At 39.6% G+C, this 26,462-nt stretch overlaps 1 protein-coding gene and 1 long non-coding RNA gene across 2 annotated transcripts in view; one reads left to right on the top strand and one right to left on the bottom strand.

Moving 5' to 3' along the window:
• The window catches only part of MRPS17 (mitochondrial ribosomal protein S17), a 170,034-nt gene that overhangs the window by 101,689 nt on the left and 41,883 nt on the right, over positions 1-26,462 (top strand). The gene's annotated exons all lie outside the window — the stretch shown is intronic.
• On the bottom strand, positions 4,688-13,938 carry LOC118969165 (uncharacterized). The gene is made up of 2 exons (XR_005057083.2): positions 9,346-13,938; positions 4,688-5,803 (listed from the first exon to the last, which is right to left on the bottom strand). It is a non-coding gene; the product is annotated as an uncharacterized lncRNA (long non-coding RNA).

Genomic DNA, 26,462 nt, shown 5'->3' with positions numbered 1-26,462 from the left:
CGTTGGCAAATTTTGGAATGGGGATTCAAACACAAGAATTGTTGTATCAAGACCTAATACAGAGGAAGCCCTCAATTATTAGTATATTGTGTTTATATGTGTGAAGATAAAAAATAAATACCCACTAAGGATAGGACACTTGCAGGCAGCATTTACTAGATGTAACAGACTGCATCCATATATACCTGCATAGTCTTCTCTTCAACAGTAACATACAAGTGGATATGCCAACCTGCCTGAGGAAAAAACCTTTCTCTCCCCTGCTCTCTTTCAACAAGGCTTCTCCTGAGGTGCCCCTATTTTTGTGTGTTTTAATCCCTCATGTAGGGGGATGTCCTCAGCCTCAGTCTGGCTTGTGCTCATCAGTACTCAAACCCATAGGGCAAAGTCCTAACAATTCTCAAAGACCTATGCCTGAGGTGTCTCCAACCAAGTCCACATGTCTCTAGTAGGAATCAGGAATTTATTTTGCTCTAGCCATACCACAATGTATTTTTCCTTAGATGCTCTAGCTTCTGTTCTGAGAGACTTCAGAGAGTTTTCTCATACCAAAGTGGATCTATTCTTCCAGAATGTAATCCTCACCTTCCCTCCTAGGATCCTCACTTTTTTCTGGGGGCGTGGGTCCTAGGCATCTCTGGTAATTAGGTCAACTGTTGTATACAGAACACATACTATGCCATAGGCTTAGAAACAGAAACCTGTGCTGGAGAAGTAACTTTCATCCCCCATTTTACAGATGAATAAGTGATCAAGCTCTGTGCCTATTCAAGGTCTGCTAATGAGCAGCTGAAGTGCAATTCGAACTCAGACCTCTTAGTCAGGATATAACTAAGTCCAAGTTCCTACCACTCATCACACAACAGGCCAATATAAGTCAAGAGATAAGGTGGTGGGGCAAGGAAGGCCACTTTATTTGGAAATCTAGCAACCCAAGAAGATAGTGGACTAATGTCCTGAAGATCTTAACTCAGGATGAATTTTAAGTTCCTTTTATGCTAGGAAAGGGAGAAGCAGAAAGGGGCTGATGTCCAGAGGTGAGGGTTGATCCCAGGCATCTAGGTGCTAGCAAGACTCAGAAAAGGGTTATGAAACTTTGTTCTTGATTAGTTAACTCCCATTGATGTGGGTGTGTTCAGGATGTTCCTTATAGTCCTTGACAAAACAACTGTTATTTTTGTACATACTTCCTTATCTCCTTGGGAGACAAGCTTCCAGGAAGGGGTTATTTGCAGAAATCTCAAGCTGTAAGCAAAATTCCTCTAATGATTAGCATGTTTGCTAGTAGGGTTGAGCAGAAAATGACCCAAAGATTAAGGCAGCAAAGAAGACAGACACAATATGAAGGAAGAGATACCAAGCTTTTTTTCATCCTTAACAAGGGCACCTCACAGCTTGGCACCCTGTCTCCCATGGCCTGAAATCACTGCCTGGCAGCCAAGAGCCCATTCTGTCATCCCCTGGGAACAACTCCTTCCCCACAACAGTGAGGTCTGAGAAGAGTCAGTCTGTGGGGTCTGAGGCAGTGGTTTGGGGGTAGGTTGGGTGGCCAGTGGCTCAGGAGCTTCTCAGACACAGCAAAGAAAAGAACATTCACCATAACTCCCTCAAGCCCAAGCACTCCCCTCTGCCTGCTGAAGACCCAAATTAATGGCCACCAGGGCAAATCCACACCAGGAAGGACAAACACCAATTTCCAGAGGACACTGGTCCCTTGGGCACCTTAAGGGACTGAAGAGATGCCAGAGGCATCCTGGGTGGAGGCCCAGGTGGGCAGGCCTCAAAAGTGGTGTGCCATGCATGTCCTTCATGCACCCAGAGCCAGGCAGGAGGAGAGCAGGCCCAGGAGAAAGGAGGCACCAGAGTGGTAATGAAGCAGATGAATGCTCTTGTCTTGGTCTTGGTGTGTGGAAGAAACTGAGCTTGAGATTCAGGCCTCAGAGTACATGTTCTTGTATTTATATTTGCTAAACCTGGTAGCCCTACCTGGAGACTGCCCTGGGACAGGTGGAGATTGGCCCTTTAATATATATATATATATATATATTTTGTGTGTGTGTGTGTGTGTGTGTGTGTGTGTGTGTGTGTGTGTGTGTCTTGCAGGGGAAGAAGAGAAAGGAGAGTACAGCCAAAATGTTACTTTCTCTGAATATATTTTGTGTTTCCTGCTTCTGCATGTATACCAAGTATTAGGTGGTCCCAACTCACTCCAGCCCATGGTTAGCACCCCTTCCCCGGCTTCATATAATGACCAGATTGCTATGTTCACTGTACACTGGACTTTGAAAAGTCTTCTGGGGAGAGAGCATATGGTTCCCAACTCTTCTTCCCAATTCCAAAATAAAGATGTTTTTTAGTGGTGTCAGATAACTTTAAGCTTTCAGTGTGTTGATCCCCAGGAGATTCTTCCAGCTATGCAACATAAAATCATGCAGCACAAGTTAGTTTTCTTAGCACCAGGTCTGGGTGTCAGCAGCTATGTTCCCTCCTAGAGTATCGTAGGAAAACTTGTCAATGAGAAACTTTGACGTTCCCATCTGTTTTAGTTGTTACCTAAAAGAGCTCAAGTGGTGGACAAGAGTCTGTTAATGTGAACAGGGTCAGTTGGGAATGAATAATTTTGTCTTGAGTGTTTTTCTTGGGTGGTTTACATCTGGTACATTTCTAACCAGCTGATGCATGTTTATGAGGTAATTTTGAAACTGTGCTAAACTTAGGTGTTGAGATCTTCTTGGGAAGACCATAATGGTTCCTGAAACTGAAACTGACTACAGTGACAGTGCTAGTGTATCCTGAGATAACCTGGAGATACTCACCATCTTTGTAAATGTGACATGAAAAAGCATGGTGAGGAGCTGTGCACGTGCCATCAAGAGATCACCCAGAACAGAGAACCATCCTTTTCCCCTAATGTGTATGCATGCCTTTGCTGAATTAAAACCTGCCCCTGATTTCTCAAGATTAGACAGTTTTATGAGAGACTATCCTTGTCTCCTTCACTTGTCACAAGTAAACTAAGCTTTGCTTTGAGTTGACTTTCTCTTGAGGCTGATTATTCAGAAAACACCCCAAGCAACAGACCCGCTGTGTCCAGTAACATAGTGAACTTCACAAAAGAAACACCCCAAATTTAATGGATTAAAACCAAACAACCATTATTTGCTCATGAATCTTCAAACTGGACAGGACTCAATGGAGACAAAGTATCAGCAGGAGAACCTTGACTAGAAGCCAGATGGCTCACTTTCACAGCTGGCAAATTGGTGCCAGCTATTCACTGTGAGCTCAACATGTGCTAGGGAGAGAGCCTGCCTTCCCATTCAGGTATCCTTTCCTTTATGAGTGGGCCCCTCCACAGGCTGCTTGAGCTTCCTCCCCCACGTGATGATTAAGCATCACAACAGCACAAGGTGGGAACTCCATGGTATTTTAGACATAGCCTCAAAAAACACAGAGTACCTTTCATTCCAAGATCTCAAAACCCTTTGTCAGTCCTACTTAAGCAGTGTAGAATATACTGGTCACGCAAAAATACTCAACAAATGTCGCGGTCCAGGCGCAACAGTCGAACAGAGCTACTGAAGGACGTGAGGAGACCGGAATAAAGGATACAAGAGAGGTGGGGAGGGGCTGACGCTCCAGCTCATTATTCCAGGAAATGGCATTATCCAATAAACAATCAAGCACAGTATTGACGTCAGCAGTAACTGGGCAAAGGTAGGCTCAGCAGGGTTCCATTAGTTGCTCATGGAGTGCATAAACAGAGTGTTCTTTGTTCTCCATTCCTGCCACATCCGCAAGTGGGAGAAAGCAGGCCAGAAGCAGGGGCGGTGTTTTCACACATCCTCACGGTCTCCCTATTTTCAGAGTGAGGAGTCTTGGCTCGTCCTCAAGGACAAAACATGTTTTTGTGGGCAGATAACTTCCATGGACTGCATCAGCTGTTCTCAAGTTTGTGCTTTCCCATGCTGCATTCAGACATGGGGGAAGGGACATAGCCCCGGCTCTCAACATCTCCCCCTTTTATCTTTAATAAAATAACTAGCCTAACTCAGATTGGGTCAAGGTATGTGCCTGTCTTAGGTTGTATGGTTGAAGTAAATCCTTACCCGTTATGGGGCTATAGTCCTCTGTCAACTACTCCCTGTCTTAGGTTGGTATTTACAATTCAACCATATCTTACCCATCATTGGCTACCATACTTGACTTTAGATCTTATGATTTACAATTGGCTACCATACTTGACTTTAGATCTTATGATTTACAAGTCAGCAGGGGGGGGGGGGGACATCTGCAATTTCAAACGATGCAGGCCTCTTAAGGCTTGTTGGATGAGTTTCCACATGCTGCGAAGGACACAAGGCCCTAGTAACAGCAATAGAAGACATAAAATGCTTAGGGTTAAGAGAGGTGTGACAGCGTGCCAGAGACTATTCAGGGGGTCCCTGAACACGTCTTTTATCTGATTTAATATATCAGATGCAGTTTTAGCTGCAAATAAGATATGATTTAAATAGTTCTGTGGTGACTGGGGATATAACTCCCCCTTTTTTGTTTTTTCCAATTGAGCTTTAAGGGTACCATGGGCGTATTCTACGATGCTTTGGCCTTGTGGATTATATGGTATCTCAGTTTTGCAGGAAATATGCATTACATGGCTGAGATAGAACATGTCAAAAGACAGACATAACTTGAATATATATATATAGGTTTTAACAAACTACTAGTTAAATTGCATACACACATTAACAGAATAGGAATACAGATACATAACAAAGGCAGATTTACAATTACTAGTTATATCTAATGAAATTAAGAAAACTAGTTAGATAGCTTAGGCATTTGTAAAAACTTATTGACAATATGAGGGATATCATCTAATTGATTTTGGGTAGTTTGAGAAATTGAAACAGCACATTCTTGGAAACTGATCACATCTTACATGCTCTTTTAACATCAGACAGTTCACAGCAGCTTGATTCTGAAGCACTGCAGCTCGCAATTCTCTCAGTTCTTGGTTGAGTTCAGATAATACAGAAGCAGTCAAGTTTGTTTTCCTATAAGCGCAGGCTAGCTTAGATATCTCCTTTAGCATTCCAATGACAAGTCTAGGAACTGGCAGGAGGAATGCAGCTGCAACTGCAACAGAGGAAGGACCTCCAAGTTTCAAGTTTTCATCACAGTCAGATGGCAGAACTCGGAGAAGTCTCTTGTGCTTATATTCAGGATGGTCTATTAGAACAGGAAGAATGCATCTTACACTACCAACACCTTGATAGTGTGGAGAAAGGGCACACAAAAATACCCAACTATTTGGAAGTCTATATCTAGAAGACCATTTTACAATGATTGCACAATTGCAGTAAGAGGCTACATGAGTACAATTAATACATACACAATCAGTAATTATAGTAATACTAACAGGTAGATTTAATTGGGCATCAGGAGCAAGTACTTTAGGGGGAAGAGTGATGTTTATGCCTGAGATATTAGTAAACACCGTAGGAGAAAGTCTTATGCCTATTAAATTCTTCTTCAACAGTTCACTGATAGAGAAATTTCTTGGTACACAAAAAGATGACTTGTGCAACTTTTGGCTCATGAGTTGTTGTAATATTATTTAGTGGGCTTCAGTTTTCCGTGTTTGACATGCAGACTTTTGTTGAGGTTTTTGATGGTCACCTTCTGGAATGACTCTTCCAGAGGATGTTGATGTTGGAAGTTCTCCTTCATATCGTATCTGAATTCATTTTCTGGGCGGCCAGATCAAGCATTGATCTTCTGTAAAAACACAAGCAAACCCCTTGCCCCACACCTTGATATGATCTTTATGCCGTAGTAAAGAACCCATTGGAGACTACCACCCAGGAACTGTTGTTGTTTCAGAAAAGGAAATATTATCAGAAAAATGTACCTCTACCGCTGACCATCTATCACCCTCCAGAAGATCAAAATTAAGGATATATAAAGCATGCACCAATCGTCAACTTGCAACTAATTTTATCATATTGGGGAGTAATCCCCCCTCTTTGTATTAATAAATAATGTTTAAGAATAAGATGACAATATTCAGTGAGAGCTTGACTTGTAGAATTGTATGAAATGCCTGTGTTATGAGTGATGTTATATAGCTGAAAAATGTATGTAACACAGAGGAGAGGTAAACTGGAGCGTTGTTAGTCAGTTTAAGAGATAAAGCTTAAAACATTTTATCAGCAACACTTGAAACAAGCTACAAAATCATTTGTCTTTAGTTTACTTAATTTTAAGTAACTAGTACTCATTTTGCTGAAATCTAGTTCTTTACTAGTTTAGTAATAATTAAACAGTGATTATAAACAAGAAAAGATTTACAAATGACAATGGTTAAAGATTTGATGAGAACTTACTGTAAGATAGTTGATATATGTAAGTTTGGATATTTCTGTAACATAAAACACTCAGTAATAAAATCGAGCATTATTCCTTTTGACAGTACTTTTTAGGTAAGTATATACCAGGTAAATAAGCCAAATTAGTCAAATATTTTCTTTGATGAGGAGAAGAAATTCTACTGATATGTTCCAGGCGCCCTCTGGAAAATATCAGAGTTAATTGAGAGGTAAAAATACTTTTTTAAATTTTGGTTTTTTGGGAAGCTCTCAGAAGTTTTTAAGGCACTTATCTAAATAGAATTATAGTTATTAAATAACACGTATTATTTAACTAGAATGATAATAAAGTTTAAAAGCAAATGGAGAAGGTTACATAGTTAACACTTAGCTTAGTCTTTTTAATATTAAGATCTTATTTTCTTAAATACTCAGACAATTCATTAAGACTTTAAGTATAAGAAACTGTTTCAATAAAACAATTAGAGAACCCTTTGCAATCTTTCAATATTAAGAGCAGACTAACAGTTAAAGAATACTTTGTCTTTCCAACTGAAAACAAAACTCCAATTTTGCTGTATACTCGTTATTAAGACTCACTTGCTTTAATTTCACATAGCATGATTATATCTGTAAGAATATAGTAATTTATTCTTCATTTGCCCCATGGTCCCAAAAGCACATAAGCCAGTGAGAATTATGCCTGGGCTTGCCTGGGGCTTGACTGGGTTTATCCCACCTTATCTCTAAAGATCTTGACCCTCTCCCAAAGCAACAGGCTGAGTGGATCTGCCACAACAAAAGGCACCAGGCTGCTGCACCACACTGCTCTCTGTCTCTGTCTCTGTCTCTCATTAAATAAATAGCTGTACTTTAGAACAATTAACTTTCTTTTACTCTCAACAAAATGAATTTCCATTCTTTATACTTTCTCTTATTAAAACATATATCTTTAGCATACTAAAATATTTTCCTTATTATATTAAGTAGTTTTCATTAGAACTAAAACTATTTGGTACCTTAACCTTCAGTGAACACTGAAAAACAGGCCACTGTAAACTGTTACACCAGCATTCTTCAGATTGATACATCTATGAAATATTTTATCATTTTTGGAAATGTGCCTTACAGCACAATTTCTTATTAAATAAAAAATATGTCTATATAACTTAGCAAACTTTAAGAATTTTGGTTACCACAAAAATTCTCAGGCTGTTTGCAGAAATATACATTGTTATACATTAATACAGTATTATTATTAAAAAGTTTATTTGCTACACTTATTTACTTATTTTTAGCAACCATGCTAAATTATTTATAAAACTTTTACCAAACATTAGACAAAGTCAAGCTTTTCTTTAAGCATTTTCTTTAAATATTTAACAGGTAACATCAACTTAAAAGACTTAAAGTAAACTTTGGCAGCTAATAACTATAAGGACATGTCCATATCAGTTAAGCTTAAATTAGCATTAATGCATAATATTTTTTATTAGATATTCTGGAAGTTTTAGAATGCCCAATTTTCACAAGCACTTGTTTTTAAATCAATTTTATTAATACCTTCTGGAGGTAGAAAATATTTTTTTGTTACACGCTTAGACACACAAACATACAGACCGAGACATAATGACTACAGTTAGCAGCACTTTTCATATAAAAACATATACACAGACAAACTGACATAAAGATTTGAGTTTATAATATTCAGTGGTCTTCTTCCTTCTTAGTTTATTTGATTAAAAGTACTTCAGTTTTCAAGAATACCCTCTAAGGGCAAGCAGTTTACATAACTGGGTTAAGGTTTAGATGGCCCCAGACTAACAGGTCCCATGAAGGCTCTGAACTGATAGGGACTGTGTGTGTCCAGGGGGTTGGAAATGAAATGCAAGCACAATTCTAGCTCCAGTCATTTAAAGCCAGGCTGTATTGCAGAAGATAAATTTCTTCTATCTCAGGGAGTTTAGTTTAAGACTTCTCAATTCTCAAAGATAATGATGAACTTAAAAAGTAGAATAGATGTTCACTAAAAGAATTTAGAAAACTAGCTCCATATTGTAGTAGTTTGTGGAACTTTTGACTATTTTCTTCCCTTGTGGCAAAAATATATTTAGCTGCATAACATTATATTGCATACTTCTTTTAGGGGCCAAGCCTCTCTAATCAGAGAGTTTGTACTGGGGCCAGGTTTGTGTGCAGAAGATAAGATACTTCTTTTTAGAGTTTAGGGATCGAACTGCTCTCAGTTTTCCTAGTTTTTTCTGCCTGAGCTTTAGTCATTCCTCAAGAGGCCCATGCCTGTCTTATAAATGCAGGGACTGTGTGACTTTTCGCTACTAGAGCCCTGATCTGAGTCACAAGCTTGTTTGGCTTCCCTGGGGCTGTTGAGGAGGAAATGCTTAGCTCCAGGATGACTGCCTCTAAGGAAAGCAGTTAATAGAATGGAGCTATTTACATGTTGATCTGAGGGTTCAGCTTAATTACAGGCTCTATTTACATTACACAGGAGAAAGTAAAGCAGGCCTAAGAGGACTACTTTGAATGGAGAGCAAGATAAAAAAGCAATCTTTAAGGTCAATGATAGCCATATTCCAGTCTTTTGGAATCATAGCTGGAAAAGTGAAGCCTTGTTGTAAAGGTCCCATAGGTTTAAGAACCGCATTAATTTGCCTTAAGTCATGTAAGAGTCTCTAATTAAGGTCCACAGGATAAATGTGTCCACCGGAACCTTTTTTGGACCATGGGTAGAATAATAAGATTGAAGTCCCTTTCCTACCTCATTCCACAATTCTATATCTACTGTCCCTTCTTCCAGGAACTAAGGGCACACTTTCTCAATAAAATCTAAAAATCTTTCTAATTGGGGTTTCCCTACTTTAATTCCTCTGGCGGCTAACAACCTCTTTAGCACGCAAACATATAACTGTTTGCTCCCTGCCTGTCCCATATTGGACTCCCAGAAAAATTCACTTACCATGTCCACATTGCTTGCGTGCCTATTCTCTTGCGCGTCTTCTCACGTTACCCTGGCCAGGGCTTTCTCTTCTTGACGTGGTGGCCGTCACCTTCTCCCTCTCCTTCAGGTCCCTGTTCAGGCACCACTTGTCGGGGTCCAGCTGCAACAGTCAAACAGAGCTACCGAAGGACGTGAGGAGACCGGAATAAAGGATACAAGAGAGGTGGGGAGGGCTGATGCTCCTTCGTGTCACCAGCAAAACGTTATTGAAGGTCTAGGGTATTTATACAGCAAAAAGCTCACTATTCCAGGAAATGGCATTATCCAATAAACAATCAAGCACAGTATTGACGTCAGCAGTAACTGGGCAAAGGTAGGCTCAGCAGGGTTCCATTAGTTGCTCATGGAGTGCATAAACAGAGTGTTCTTTGTTCTCCATTCCTGCCACATCCGCAAGTGGGAGAAAGCAGGCCAGAAGCAGGGGCGGTGTTTTCACACATCCTCATGATCTCCCTATTTTCAGAGTGAGGAGTCTTGGCTCCTCCTCAAGGACAAGACATGTTTTTGTGGGCAGATAACTTCCATGGACTGCATCGGCTGTTCTCAAGTTTGTGCTTTCCCATGCTGCATTCAGACATGGGGGAAGGGACATAGCCCCGGCTCTCAACAAACAAAATATTAGCAAACTGAATTCAAATATACGTCAACAGTATCATATACCATTATCAACTGGGATTCATCTCAGGGATGAAAGGATGATACAACATTCAAAAATCCATCATCATCCACCACATCAACAAAAAGGACAAAAACCACATGATCATTTCCATACATGCTAAGAAAGCATTTGGCAAAATTCAACATTCATTAATGATAAAAACTCTCAACAAAATGTGTATAGAGGGCAAGTACCTCAACATAATAAAGGCCATATATGACAAACTCACAGCCAACATCATACTTAGCAGTGAGAAGCTGATAGCTTTTCCCCTAAGACTGGGAACAAGACAGGGATGCCCACACTCCCTGCTTTTATTCAACATAGTACTGGAGGTCCTAGCCACAGCAATCAGACAACACAAAGAAATAAAAGGCATCCAGATTGGTAAGGAAGAAGCCAAACTATCACTGTTTGCAGATGACATGATATTGTACATAAAAACCACTAAAGAATCCACTCCAAAACTACTAGAACTAATATCTGAATTCAGCAAAGGTGCAGGATATAAAATTAATACACAGAAATCTGTTTCATTCCTATAAACTAATGATGAACTAGCAGAAAGAGAAATCAGGAAAACAATTGCATTCACAATTGCATCAAAAAGAATAAAATGCCTGGGAATAAACCTAACTAAGGAAGTGAAAGACCTATACCATGAAAACTACAAGACCCTCTTAAGAGAAATTAAAGAGGACACTAACAAATTGAAATTCATCCCATGCTCTTGGGTAGAAAGAATTAATATTGTCAAAATGGCCATCCTGCCCAAAGCAATCTACAGAGTCAATGCAATCCTTAACAAAATACCAAGAGCATTCTTCAATGAACTGGAACAAATAGTTCTAAAATTCATGTGGAACCATAAGAGACCCTGAATAGCCAAAGCAATCCTGAGAAGAAAGAGTAAAGCAGGGGGGATCTCACTTCCCAACTTCAAGCTCTACTATAAAGCCACAGTAATCAAGACAATTTGGTACTGGCACAAGAACAGACCCATAGTCCAGTGGAACAGAATAGACTCCAGACATTAACTCAAGCATATATGGTCAATTAATATACGAAAAAGGAGCCATGGACATACAATGGGGAAATGACAGCCTCTTCAACAACTGGTGTTGGAAAATTGGACAGCTACATGTAAGAGAATGAAACTGGATCATTGTCTAACCCCATACACAAAAGTAAACTCAACATGGATCAAAGACCTGAATATAGTCAAGAAACCATAAAAATCTGAGAAAAAAACATAGGTAAAAATCCTTGGACATAAACATGAGCAACTTCATAAACATATCTGTATGGGCAAGAGAAACAAAAGCAAAAATGAACAGGTGGGACTATATCAAGCTGAAAAGCTTCTGTATAAAAAAGGACACCATCAGTAGAAGAAAAAGACATACATTATGGGAGAATATATTCATAGATGACAGATCCAATAAAGGGTTGACATCCAAAATATATAAAGAGCTCACACACCTCAACAAACAAAAAGCAAATAATCCCATTCAAAAATGGGAGAGGATCCAAACAGACACTTCTCCAAAGAAGAAATTCACATGGCTAACAGGCACATGAAAAGATGCTCCACATCACTAATCATCAGAGAAATGCAAATTAAAACCACAATGAGATATAACCTCACACCAGTTAGGATGGCCACCATCCAAAAGACAAAGAGCAACAAATATTGGTGAGGATGGGGAGAAAGGGGAACTCTCCTATACTGCTGGTAGGAATGTAAATTAGTTCAACCATTGTAGAAAGCAGTATGGAGGTTCCTCAAAAAACTCAAAATAGAAATACCATTTGCCCAGGAATTCCACTCCTAGGAATTTACCCTAAGAATGCTTGGGTAGAAAGAATTAACATTGTCAAAATGGCCATCCTGCCCAAAGCAATCTACAGTTTGAAAAAGACAGATGCACCCATATGCTTATTTCAGCACTATTTACAATAGCCAAGAAATAGAAGCAACCTAAGTGTCCATCAGTAGATGAATGGATAAAGAAGATGTGGTACATATGCACAATGGAATATTATTCAGCCATAAGAAGAAAACAAATCCTACCATTTGCAACAGCATGGATGCAGCTGGAGGGTATTATGCTCAGTGAAATAAACCAGGTGGAGAAAGACAAGTATCAAGTGATTTCACACATCTGTGGAGTATAAGAACAAAGCAAAAATTGAAGGAACAAAATAGCAGCAGGAGGGTGGAGCCAAGATGGTGGCATGAGTAGGACAGTGGGAATCTCCTCCCAAAAACATATATTTTTGAAAACACAACAAATACAACTATCCCTAAAAGAGAGACCAGAAGACACAGGACAACAGCCAGACTACATCCACACCAGCGAGAACCCAGCACCTGGTGAATGGGGTAAGATACAAGCCACAGCCCGGCGGGACCTGAGGCCCCTCACCCCAGCTCCCAGCAGGAGGAAAGGAGTCAGAGCAGGGAGGGAGAGGGAGCCCAGGACTGCTAAACACCCAGCGCCAGCTATCCACACCAGCGCAGACACAGTGCATGCGTGGGGAGCTGGAAACTAGGGAAACAGGACAGTAAGACCTTAGAGCAGATCCCGAATCTGGTGCCCCTGTGACAAAGAAACGCTAGTACTTTTTGAAAGTCTTAAAGGGACAGGGACTGCACAGCTGGACGGAAGCATCCCAGTTCACAGTCCAGCAGCTGGAAATTCCAGGGAACTCTGGGCGCACTAATCCCCAGGGCAACAGCTCTAAGACCCCTCACGGAGGTAAACAGCCAAACAGCCCCTGTCCATTACCCCTCCTGGGCCCCGCCATAGCAGAGAAGCAGCCTGAGGCTGGCCACGCTCGCAGCTAGGGAGTTTCCTCCATACCGACAGGGCAAGATACAAAGACCCAGTCTACATGCAATTGCCCAAAACAAGCCACTAGGGGTCACAGTTGTCCCAGTAAAGTAAGGCCAGGAGCCAAGTGGAAAGAGGCTTGACTCTCCCAGCTGACAGACAAGTCAATAGCACTCCACTGCACCTATCAACATGAAAAGGCAAAAAAATTTGATCCAGACAAGACTAACCCAGACAGCCTCAACATCTTCTACATCTTCCCCTGAGAAGGAACCTGGAGAGATAGATTTAACCAGTCTTCCTGAAAAAGAATTCAAAACAACAGTCATAACCATGCTGATGGACTTTCAGAGAAATATGCAAGAACTAAGGAGGGAGAATACAGAAATAAAACAAGATCTGGAAGGACTTCAAAAGAGAATGGACGAGATGCAAGAGACCATTAATGGACTAGAAAACAGAGAACAGGAAGGCAGAGAGCTGATGCAGAGAGAGAGAAAAGGATCTCCAGGAATGAAAGAATTTTAAGAGAACTGTGTGACCAATCCAAAAGGAACAATATCCGCATTGTAGGGGTACCAGAAGAAGAAGAGAGAGAAAAAGGGATAGAAAGTGTCTTTGAAGAAATAATTGCTGAAAACTTCCCCAAACTAGGGGAGGAAATAGCCTCTCAGACCACAGAGGTACACAGAACTCCCATGACACAGGATCCAAGGAGGGCAACACCAAGACACATAATAATTAAAATGGCCAAGACCAAAGACAAGGACAAAGTATTAAAGGCAGCCAGAGAGAAAATAAAGGTCACCTACAAAGGAAAACCCATCAGGATATCATCAGACTTCTCAACAGAAACCCTACAGGCCAGAAGAGAATGGCATGATATACTTAATGCAATGAAACAGAAGAGCCTCGAACCAAGAATACTGTATCCAGCACGATTATCATTTAAATATGAAGGAGGGATTAAACAATTCCCAGACAAGCAAAAGTTGAGGGAATTTGCCTCACACAAACCACCTCTACAGGGGATCTTACTGGGACTGCTCTAGATGGGAGCACACCTAAAAAGAGCACAGAACAAAACACCCAACATATGAAGAAGGAAGGAGAAGGAATAAGAAGGGAGAGAAATAAAGAATCATCAGACCGTGTTTATAATAGCTCAATAAGTGAGTTAAGTTAGACAGTAAGATAGTAAAGAAGCTAACCTTTGTAACCACAAACTTAAAGCCTGCAATGGCAATAAGTACATACCTTTCAATAATCACCCTAAATGTAAATGGACTGAATGCACCAATCAAAAGACACAGAATAATAGAATGGATAAAAAAGCAAGACCCATCCATATGCTGCTTAGAAGAGACTCACCTCAAACCCAAAGACATGCACAGATTAAAAGTCAAGGGATGGAAAAAAGATATTTCATGTAAACAACAGACAGAAAAAAGCAGGTGTTGCAATTCTAGTATCAGACAAAATAGACTTCAAGATAAAGAAAGTAACAGAAGATAAAGAAGAACATTAAATAATGATAAAGGGCTCAGTCCAACAAGAGGATATAACCATTATAAATATATATGCACCCAATACAGGATCACCAACATAAGTGAAACAAATACTAACAGAATTAAAGAAGGAAATAGGATGCAATGCATTCATTTTGGAAGACTTCAACACACCACTCATTCCAAAGGACAGATACACCAGACAGAAAATAAGTAAGGACACAGAGGCACTGAACAACACACTAGAACAGATGGACCTAATAGACATCTACAGAACTGTACATCCAAAAGCAACAGGATACACATTCTTCTCAAGTGCACATGGAACATTCTCCAGAATAGACCACATACTAGGCCACAAAAAGAACCCCAGTAAATTCCAAAAGATTGAAATCCTACCAACCAACTTTTCAGACCACAAAGGCATAAAACTAGAAATAAACTGTACAAAGAAAGCAAAAAGGATCACAAACACATGGAGGCTTAACAAGACGCTCCTAAATAATCAATGGATAAATGACCAAATCAAAATGGAGATACAGGAATAGATGGAAACAAATGACAACAATAACACAAAGCCCCAAATACTGTGGGATACAGCAAAAGCAGTCTTAAGAGGAAAGCATATAGTAATCCAGGCTTATTTAAAGAAAGAAGAACAAACCCAAATTAACAGTCTAATGTCACAATTATCAAAATTGGAAAAAGAAGAACAAATGAGGGCTAAGGTCAGCAGAAGGAGGGACATAACAAAGATCAGAGAAGAAATAAATAAAATTGAGAAGAATAAAACAATAGCAAAAATCAACAAAACCAAGAGCTGGTTCATTGAGAAAATAAACAAAATACATAAGCCTCTAGCCAGACTTATTAAGAGGAAAAGAGCGTCAACACAAATCAACAGAATCACAAATGAGAAAGGAAAAATCACGACGGACCCCACAGAAATACAAAGAATTATTAGAGAGCACTATGAAAACCTAAATGCTTACAAGATGGGAAACCTAGGAGAAATGGACAACTTCCTAGAAAAATACAACCTTCCAAGACTGACCCAGAAAGAAACAGAAAATCTAAACAGACCAATTACCAGCAATGAAATTGAAGCAGTAATCAAAAAACTACCAAAGAACAAACCCCCGGGCCAGATGGATTTACCTCAGAATTTTATCAGACATACAGAGAAGACATAATACCCATTCTCCTGAAATTTTTCCAAAAAATAGAAGAGGAGAGAATACTCCCAAACTCATTCTATGAAGCCAACATCACCCTAATACCAAAACCAGGCAAAGACCCCACCATAAAAGAAAACTACAGACCAATATGTCTGAAGAACGTAGATGCAAAAATACTCAACAAAATATTAGCAAACCGAATTCAAAAATACATCAAAAGGATCATACACCATGACCAAGTGGGATTCATCCCAGGGATGGAAAGATGGTACAACATTCAAAAATCCATCAACATCATCCACCACATCAACAAAAAGAAAGACAAAAACCACATGATCATCTCCATAGATGCTGAAAAAGCATTCAATAAAATTCAACATCCATTCATGATAAAAACTCTCAAGAAAATGGGAATACAGGACAAGTACCTCAACATAATAAAGGCCGTATATGATAAACCCACAGCCAAGATCATACTGAACAACGAGAAGCTGAAAGCTTTTCCTCTGCGATCATGAACAAGACCCACAATCCCCACTGTTATTCAACATAGTAGTGGAGGTCCTAGCCACGGCAATTAGGCGAAAAAAAGAAATACAAGAAATCCAGATTGGTAAAGAAGAAGTTAAACTGTCACTATTTGCAGATGACATGATATTGTACGTAAAAAACCCTAAAGACTCCACTCAAAAACTGCTAGAGTTAATATCGGAATTCAGCAAATTTGCAGGATACAAAATTAACACACAGAAATCTGTGGCTTTCCTATACACTAACAATAAACTAATAGAAAGAGAAATCAGGTAGACAATTCCATTCACAATAGCATCAAAAAGAATAAAATACCTAGGAATAAACCTAACCAAGGAAGTGAAAGACCTATACCCAGAAAACTATAAGACACTCTTAGAGAAATTAAAGAGTTCACTAACAAATGGAAACTCATCCCATGCTCCTGGCTAGGAAGAATTAATATCTTCCTAATTAATCAAAATGGCCATCCTGCCCAAAGCAATATACAGGTTCGATGCAATCCCTATCAAACTACCAACAGCATTCTTCAATGAACTGGAACAAATAGTTCAAAAATTCATATGGAAAAACCAAAGACCCCGAAAAGCCAAAGCAATCCTGAGAAGGAAGAATACAGTGAGGGTGGGGGGAATCTCGCTCCCCAACGTTAATCTCTACTACAAAGCCACAGTAATCAAGACAATTCGGTACTGGCACAAGAACAGAGTCACAGACCAGTGGAACAGAATAGAGACTCCAAACATTAACCCAAACATACATGGCCAATTAATATATAATAAAGGGGCCATGGACATACAATGGGGAAATGACAGTCTCTTCAATAGATGGTCCTGGCAAAACTGGACAGCTACATGTAAGACAATGAAACTGTATCACTGTCTAACCCCATACACAAAAGTAAATTCAAAATGGATCAAAGACTTGAATGTAAGTCATTAAACCATAAAACTCTTAGAAAAAAACAGGCAAAAATCTCTTAGACATAAACATGAGTGACCGCTTCTTGAACATATCTCCCTGGGCAAGGGAAACAAACACAAAAATGAACAAATGGGACTATATCAAGCTGAAAATTTTCTGTACAGCAAAGGACACCATCAATAGAACAAAAAGGTATCCTACAGTATGGGAGAATATATTCATAAATGACAGATCCTATAAAGCATTGACATCCAAAATATATAAAGAGTTCACACACCTCAACAAACAAAAAGCAAATAACCCAATTAAAAAATGGGCAGAGGAGCTGAATAGACAGTTCTCTAAAGAAGAAATGCAGATGGCCAACAGACACATGAAAAGATGCTCCACATTGCTTGTCATCAGAGAAATGCACATTAAAAATACAATGAGATATCTCACACCAGTAAGAATGGCTACCATCCAAAAGACAAACAACAACAAATGTTGGCGAGGTTGTGGAGAAAGGGGAACCCTGCTACACTGCTGGTGGGAATATAAATTAGTTCAACCATTGTGGAAAGCTTCATGGAGATTCCTCAAAATGCTCAAAATAGAAATACCATTTGACCCAGGAATTCCACTTCTAGGAATTTACCCTAAGAATGCAGCAGCCCAGTTTGAAAAGGACAGATGCACCCCTATGTTTATCGCTGCACTATTTACAATAGTCAAGGTACGGAAGTAACATAAATGTCCATCAGTAGATGAATGGATAAAGAAGATGTGGTACATATACACAATGGAATATTACTCAGCCATAAGAAAAACACAAATCCTACCATTCACAACAACATGGATGGAGCTAGAGGATATTTTGCTCAGTGAAATAAGCCACGTGGAGAAAGACAAGTACCAAATGATTTCACTCATATGTGGAGTATAATAACAAAAGAAAACTGAAGGAACAAAACAGCAGCAGAAGCACAGAACCCAAGAATGAACTAATAGTTACCAAAGGGAAAGGAACTGGGGAAGATGGGTGGGAAGGGAGGGATAAGGGCGGGAAAAAAAGGGGGGGGCATTATGATAAGCACAGTGTGGGGGAGCGCATGGGGAGAGCTCTGCAACACAGAGAAGACAAGTAGTGATTTTATAGCATCTTACTATGTGGATGGACAGTGACTGTGGGGGGGACTTGGTGAAGGGGAGAGCCTAGTAAACATAATGTCCTTCATATAATTGTAGATTAATGATACCAAAATAAAATTTTTTAAAAAAAACATTCTAAATCTAAATATATATGCACCCAATACAGGAGCACCAGCATATGTGAAGCAAATAATAACAGAACTAAAGAGGGAAATAGACTGCAATGCATTCATTTTAGGAGACTTCAACACACCACTCACCCCAAAGGATAGATCCACAGGGCAGAAAATAAGTAAGGACACACAGGCACTGAACAAAACACTAGAACAGATGGACCTAATAGACATCTATAGAACTCTACATCCAAAAGCAACAGGATATACATTCTTCTCAAGTGCACATGGAACATTCTCCAGAATAGACCACATACTAGTTCACAAAAAAAGCCTCAGTAAACTCCAAAATATTGAAATTCTACCAACCAATTTTTCAGACCACAAAGGTATAAAAGTAGAAATAAATACTACAAAGAAAACAAAAAGGCTCACAAACACATGGAGGCTTGACAACATGCTACTAAATAATCAATGGATCAATGAACAAATCAAAATAGAGATCAAGAAATATATAGAAACAAATGATAACAACAACCCTAAGCCCCAACTTCTGTGGGACGCAGTGAAAGCAGTCTTAAGAGGAAAGTATATAGCACTCCAGGCACACTTGAAGAAGGAAGAACAATCCCAAATGAATAGTCTAACATCACAATTATCAAAACTGGAAAAAGAAGAACAACTGAGGCCTAAAGTCTGCAGAAGGAGGGACATAATAAAGATCAGAGAAGAAATAAACAAAATTGAGAAGAATAAAACAATAGCAAAAATCAACGAAACCAAGAGCTGGTTCTTTGAGAAAATAAACAAAATAGATAAGCCTCTAGCCCAACTTATTAAGAGAAAAAGAGAATCAACACAAATCAACATAATCAGAAATGAGAACGGAAAAATCACGATAGACTCCACAGAAATGCAAAGAATTATTAAAAACTACTATGAAAACCTATATGCCAACAAGCTGGAAAACCTAGAAGAAATGGACAACTTCCTAGAAAAATACAACCTCCCAAGACTGACCAAGGAAGAAACACAAAAGTTAAACAAACCAGTTACGAGCAAAGAAATTGAAACGGTAATCAAAAAACTACCCAAGAACAAAACCCCGGGGCCAGACGGATTTACCTCGGAATTTTATCAGACACACAGACAAGACATAACACCCATTCTCCTTAAAGTGTTCAACAAAATAGAAGAAGAGGGAATACTCGCAAACTCATTCTATGAAGCCAACATCACCCTAATACCAAAACCAGGCAAAGACCCCACCAAAAAAGAAAATTACAGACCAATATCCCTGATGAATGTAGATGCAAAAATACTCAATAAAATATTAGCATACAGAATTCAACAGTATATCAAAAGGATCATACACCATGACCAAGTGGGATTCATCCCAGGGATGCAAGGATGGTACAACATTCAAAAATCCATCAACATCATCCACCACATTAACAAAAAGAAACACAAAAACCACATAATCATCTCGTAGAAGATGAAAAAGCATTTAACAAAATTCAACATCCATTCATGATAAAAACTCTCAGCAACATGGGAATAGAGGGCAAGTACCTCAACATAAAAAAGGCCATATATGATAAACCCACAGCCAGCATTATACTGAACAGCGAGAAGCTGAAAGTATTTCCTCTGAGATCAGGAACCAGACAGGGATGCCCACTCTCCCCACTGTTATTTAACATAGTACTGGAGGTCCTAGCCAAGGCAATCAGACAAAACAAAGAAATACAAGGAATCCAGATTGGCAAAGAAGAAGTTAAACTGTCACTATTTGCAGATGATATGATACTGTACATAAAAAACCCTAAAGACTCCACTCCAAAACTACTAGAACTGATATCGGAATACAGCAAAGTTGCGGGATACAAAATTAACACACAGAAATCTGTAGCTTTCCTATACACTAACAATGAATCAATAGAAAGAGAAATCAGGAAAACAATTCCATTCATCATTGCATCAAAAAGAATAAAATACATAGGAGTAAACCTAACCAAAGAAGTGAAAGACTTATACTCTGAAAACTATAAGTCACTCTTAAGAGAAATTAAAGGGGACACTAATAAATGGAAACTCATCCCATGCTCATGGCTAGGAAGAATTAATATCGTCAAAATGGCCATCCTGCCCAAAGTAATATACAGATTTGATGCAATCCCTCTCAAATTACCAGCAACATTCTTCAATGAATTGGAACAAATAATTCAAAAATTCATATGGAAACACCAAAGACCCCGAAAAGCCAAAGCAATCCTGAAAAAGAAGAATAAAGTAGGGGGGATCTCACTCCCCAACTTCAAGCTCTACTACAAAGCCATAGTAATCAAGACAATTTGGTACTGGCACAAGAACAGAGCCACACACCAGTGGAACAGATTAGAGACTCCAGAAATTAACCCAAATGTATATGGTCAATTAATAATTGATAAAGGAGCCATGGACATACAATGGCAAAATGACAGTCTCTTCAACAGATGGTGCTGGCAAAACTGGACAGCTACATGTAGAAGAATGAAACTGGACCATTGTCTAACCCCATATACAAAGGTAAACTCAAAATGGATCAAAGACCTGAATGTAAGTCATGAAACCATTAAACTCTTGGAAAAAAACATAGGCAAAAACCTCTTAGACATAAACATGAGTGACCTCTTCTTGAACATATCTCCCAGGGCAAGGAAAACAACAGCAAAAATGAGCAAGTGGGACTACATTAAGCTGAAAAGCTTCTGTACAGTGAAGGACACCATCAATAGAACAAAAAGGTATCCTACAGTATGGGAGAATATATTTGAAAATGACAGATCCGATAAAGGCTTGACGTCCAGAATATATAAAGAGCTCACACGCCTCAACAAACAAAAAACAAATAACCCAATTAAAAAATGGGCAGAGGAACTGAACAGACAGTTCTCCAAAAAAGAAATACAGATGGCCAAGAGACACATGAAAAGATGCTCCACATCGCTAATTATCAGAGAAATGCAAATTAAAACTACAATGAGGTATCACCTCACACCAGTAAGGATAGCTGCCATCCAAAAGACTAACAACAACAAATGTTGGCGAGGCTGTGGAGAAAGGGGAACCCTCCTACACTGCTGGTGGGAATGTAAATTAGTTCAACCATTGTGGAAAGCAGTATGGAGGTGCATCAAAATGCTCAAAACAGACCTACCATTTGACCCAGGAATTCCACTCCTAGGAATTTACCCTAAGAACGCAGCAATCAAGTTTGAGAAAGACAGATGCACTCCTATGTTTATCGCAGCACTATTTACAATAGCCAAGAATTGGAAGCAACCTAAATGTCCATCTGTAGATGAATGGATAAAGAAGATGTGGTACATATACACAATGGAATACTACTCAGCCATAAGAAGTGGAAAAATCCAACCATTTGCAGCAACATGGATGGAGCTGGAGAGTATTATGCTCAGTGAAATAAGCCAAGTGGAGAAAGAGAAATACCAAATGATTTCACTCATCTGAGGAGTATAGGAACAAAGGAAAAACTGAAGGAACAAAACAGCAGCAGAATTACAGAACCCAAAAATGGACTAACAGGTACCAAAGGGAAAGGAACTGGGGAGGATGGGTGGGCAGGGAGGGATAAGGGGGGGGAAGAAGAAGGGGGGTGTTAAGATTAGCATGCATGGGGGGGAGAGAGAAAGGGGAGGGTGGGCTGCACAACACAGAGAGGACAAGTAGTGACTCTACCACATTTTGCTAAGCTGATGGACAGTAATCGTAATGTGGTTGTTAGGGGGGACCTGATATAGGGGAGAGCATAGTAAACATAGTATTCTTCAGGTAAGTGTAGATTAAAAATTTAAAAAAAAAAAAAGAAAGAAAGAAAGAAAAGGGGGATTACTCCTTAACAGGATAAAACTATTGGTAAATCAAAGATCAACGCATGCTTTAAATATCCTTAATGTTGATCACTTAAAGGGTGTCAGATGATCAGCTATGGAGGTACTCTTTTCTGATAATATTCCTTTCTCTTAATTAAAAAAAAAAAAAAAAGCAGTTACTGTGTGCTGACCTCCAATGAGTTCTGCACAGTGGTATAGAGGGCATGTCAAAGTGTGGGCAAAGGGTCTGTTTGTTTCTACGCAGAAGATCAAGGCCTAGCTTGGATACCCAGAAAATGAACTAAGATACGATATGAGGAGGAGCTTCCGGCAGCAGCACTCTCTGGAGGACTCGTGCCGGGCGATGATCATCAAAAAGCCTCCACAGGGATCCGGACGATGCTGCGGTTGTGGCTGCATCCAGCCCACCGTCTCCTGGACTTGCCATAAGAAGGAGGAGGGAGATGTCTAGGCTGGCATGTGCATACAGTGAGACAACGAATTTGACTGGATCTGTACTGTTGGAACTCAACCAGGAGTTGGGAGGGGTGCAAGTTGTAGCACCCCAAAATCTCATGACTATAGACTATCTATGGTTAAAAGAACATATGGGATGTGAACAGATCCCAGAAATGGGCTGCTTTAATTTGTCTGATGGTTCAAGTACAGTTGGACAATATCCATCATATCATAGATAAATTTTCACAAATGCCTAGGGTGCCTAAATGGTTTTCTTGGCTTCACTGGAGATGGCTGGTAATTATAGATTTGCTTTGTTTATGTCACCGTATTCCTATTATGTTAATATGTGTGTGCAAATTAGTTAGTAGTTTAAAACCTATACATACTTAAGGTACTATACAAGAAGATATGTCAAAGAAATAATCAATCCTCCCAAGTTTCCTTCATATGCTACATCTATAGCTTTTCTTCTTCCTTCCTAATTACAAACCTTAAATAGAATTCGTGCCTCATATCGAATTTACCGAGTATCATAATTCCTCCAGGTGGTAAAGATACCTCGAGACAAGTGCTGGGCATAGAAGCCACAGGGCATAAATCTGCAAAGAAGTAAAAAGCTAACCTTTGCAAACAATATGGCTTCTCTCTCACTTACCAACTTTACATTTCCCTGTATGGCCCCGGAAGATGACTGGTTAGCCAGAGACGGGTAAGATTCCTCAAGGGAGGAACAACCTAAGACAGGCACAGTCGCAGGGGGGCCATCAGGTGAGAATTTGGGGATCAACAGAGGTGAGGCTCAGAACCTCACCCCCCCTGCTTTGAGAGAAATCTTCTGCATCCGTGGATGTCTTGCTGCCCTTGTCTAGCCTGGATTAATACTTAGTCCATAGGCACACACCTGATCATCTGATCATCTATATTTGCCTTCTTACAGCACTAAACTATGTTTTCTACCTTTATCTTGCATCTACCTACCACTTCAGCATTTTATTAAAAATAAAAATAATAATAATAATAGGAGAAATGTGGGATCAACATATAAATCAAGTACAAAAATCAAATGAATATTCATATTTGACCTGATGGTTTATAGGTCATATTGCATGATCAAAACCGAAAGTTTCTGTGATGAATGCCCTTGTACTGTTCACCATGTAAGAATTTATTCACTCTGTAAGAATTCGTTCACCATGTAAGAACTTGTTAGTTATGCTTCAGAAGATTGGAGACTGACGAGAATTAGGCTTGAGATGGATTAATGATTGTACATTGAGCATTGACCCCCCTATACTGAATTTTATTGTTGTTAACAACCATTTGATCAATAAATATGAGAGATGCCCTCTCAAAAAAAAAAAAAAAAAGAAAAAAAGAAATACAAATGGCCAAAAGACACATGAAAAGATGCTCCACATCACTAATTATCAGAGAAATGCAAATTAAAACTACAATGAGGTATCACCTCACACCAGTAAGGATAGCTGCCATCCAAAAGACAAACAACAACAAATGTTGGCGAGGCTGTAGAGAAAGGGGAACCCTCCTACACTGCTGGTGGGAATGTAAATTAGTTCAACCATTGTGGAAAGCAGTATGGAGGTTCATCAAAATGCTCAGAACAGACCTACCATTTGACCCAGGAATTCCACTCCTAGGAATTTACCCTAAGAACGCAGCAATCAAGTTTGAGAAAGACAGATGCACCCCTATGTTTATCGCAGCTCTATTTACAATAACCAAGAATTGGAAGCAACCTAAATGTCCATCGGTAGATGAATGGATAAAGAAGATGTGGTACATATACACAATGGAATACTACTCAGCCATAAGAAGTGGAAAAATCCAACCATTTGCAGCAGCATGGATGGAGCTGGACAGTATTATGCTCAGTGAAATAAGCCAAGTGGAGAAAGAGAAATACCAAATGATTTCACTCATCTGAGGAGTATAAGAACAAAGGAAAAACTGAAGGAACAAAACAGCAGCAGAATTACAGAACCCATAAATGGACTAACAGGTACCAAAGGGAAAGGAACTGGGGAGGATGGGTGGGCAGGGAGGGATAAGAGGGGGGAAGAATAAGGGGAGTATTAAGATTAGCATGCATGGGGGGGAGGGAGAAAGGGGAGGGTGGGCTGCATGACACAGAGAGGACAAGTCGTGACTCTACAACATTTTGCTAAGCTGATGGACAGTAATCGTAATGTGGTTGTTAGGGGGGACCTGATATAGGGGAGAGCATAGTAAACATAGTATTCTTCATCTAAGTGTAGATTAAAAATTTAAAAAAAATGAAAGAAAGAAAGAAAGAACACGGGGATTACTCCTTGATAGGATTAAACTATTGGTAAATCAAAGATCAACGCATGCTTTAAATATCCTTAATGTTGATCACTTAAAGGGTGTCAGATGATCAGCTATGGAGGTACTCTTTTCTGATAATATTCCTTTCTCTTAATAAAAAGAAAAAAAAAAGGCAGTCCCTGTGTGCTGACCTCCAATGAGTTCTGCACAGTGGTATAGAGGGCATGCCAAAGTGTGGGCAAAGGGTCTGTTTGTTTCTATGCAGAAGATCAAGGCCTAGCTTGGCTACCCAGAAAATGAACTAAGATACGATATGAGGAGGAGCTTCCGGCAGCAGCACTCTCTGGAGGACTCGTGCCGGGGGATGATCATCAAAAAGCCTCCACAGTGATCCAGGCGATGCTGCAGTTCTGGCTGTGTCCACCCCACCATTTCCTGGACTTGCCATTGGAATGAGGAGGGAGATGTCTAGGCTGGCATGTGCATACAGTGAGACAATGAATTTGACCAGATCTGTACTGTTGGAACTCAACCAGGAGTTGGGAGGGGTGCAAGTTGTAGCACTCCAAAATCTTATGACTATAGACTATCTACAGTTAAAAGAACATATGGGATGTGAACAGATCCCAGAAATGGGCTGCTTTAATTTGTCTGATTTCTCTCAGACTGTTCAAGTACAGTTGGACAATATCCATCATATCATAGACAAATTTTCACAAATGCCTAGGGTGCCTAAATGGTTTTCTTGGCTTCACTGGAGATGGATGGTAATTATAGATTTGCTTTGTTTATGTCACCGTATTCCTATTATGTTAATATGTGTGTGCAAATTAGTTAGTAGTTTAAAACCTATACATACTTAAGGTACTCTACAAGAAGATATGTCAAAGAAATAATCAATCCTCCCATGTTTTCTTCCATATGCTACCTCTATAGCTTTTCTTCTTCCTTCCTAATTACAACCCTTAAATAGAATTCGTGCCTCACATCGAATTTACCGAGTATCATAATTCCTCCAGGTGGTAAAGATACCTCGAGACAAGTGCTGGGCATAGAAGACACAGGGCATAAATCTGCAAAGAAGTAAAAAGCTAAACATTTCAAACAATATGGCTTCTCTCTCACTTACCAACTTTACATTTCCCTGTATGGCCCCAGAAGATGACTGGTTAGCCAGAGACGGGTAAGATTCCTCAAGGGAGGAACAACCTAAGACAGGCACAGTCACAGGGGGGCCATCAGGTGAGAAATTGGGGATCAACAGAGGTGAGGCTCAGAACCTCACCCCCCCTGTTTTGAGAGAAATCTTCTGCATCCGTGGATGTTTTGCTGCCCTTGTCTAGCTTGGATTAATACTTAGTCCATAGGCACACACCTGATCATCTGATCATCTACATTTGTCCTCTTACAGCACTAAACTATGTTTTCTACCTTTATCTTGCACCTACCTACCACTTTAGCATTTTATTAAAAATAAAAATACTAATAATAATAAAGGGAGAAATGTGGGATCAACATATAAATCAAGTGCAAAAATCAAACGAATATTCA

This window comes from Manis javanica, chromosome 10 (genome assembly GCF_040802235.1).
Source record: "Manis javanica isolate MJ-LG chromosome 10, MJ_LKY, whole genome shotgun sequence".
NCBI lineage: Eukaryota > Metazoa > Chordata > Mammalia > Pholidota > Manidae > Manis > Manis javanica.
The sequence above is the reverse complement of the archived record's forward strand: the minus strand, read 5'-3'. Positions and strand labels throughout refer to the sequence as shown.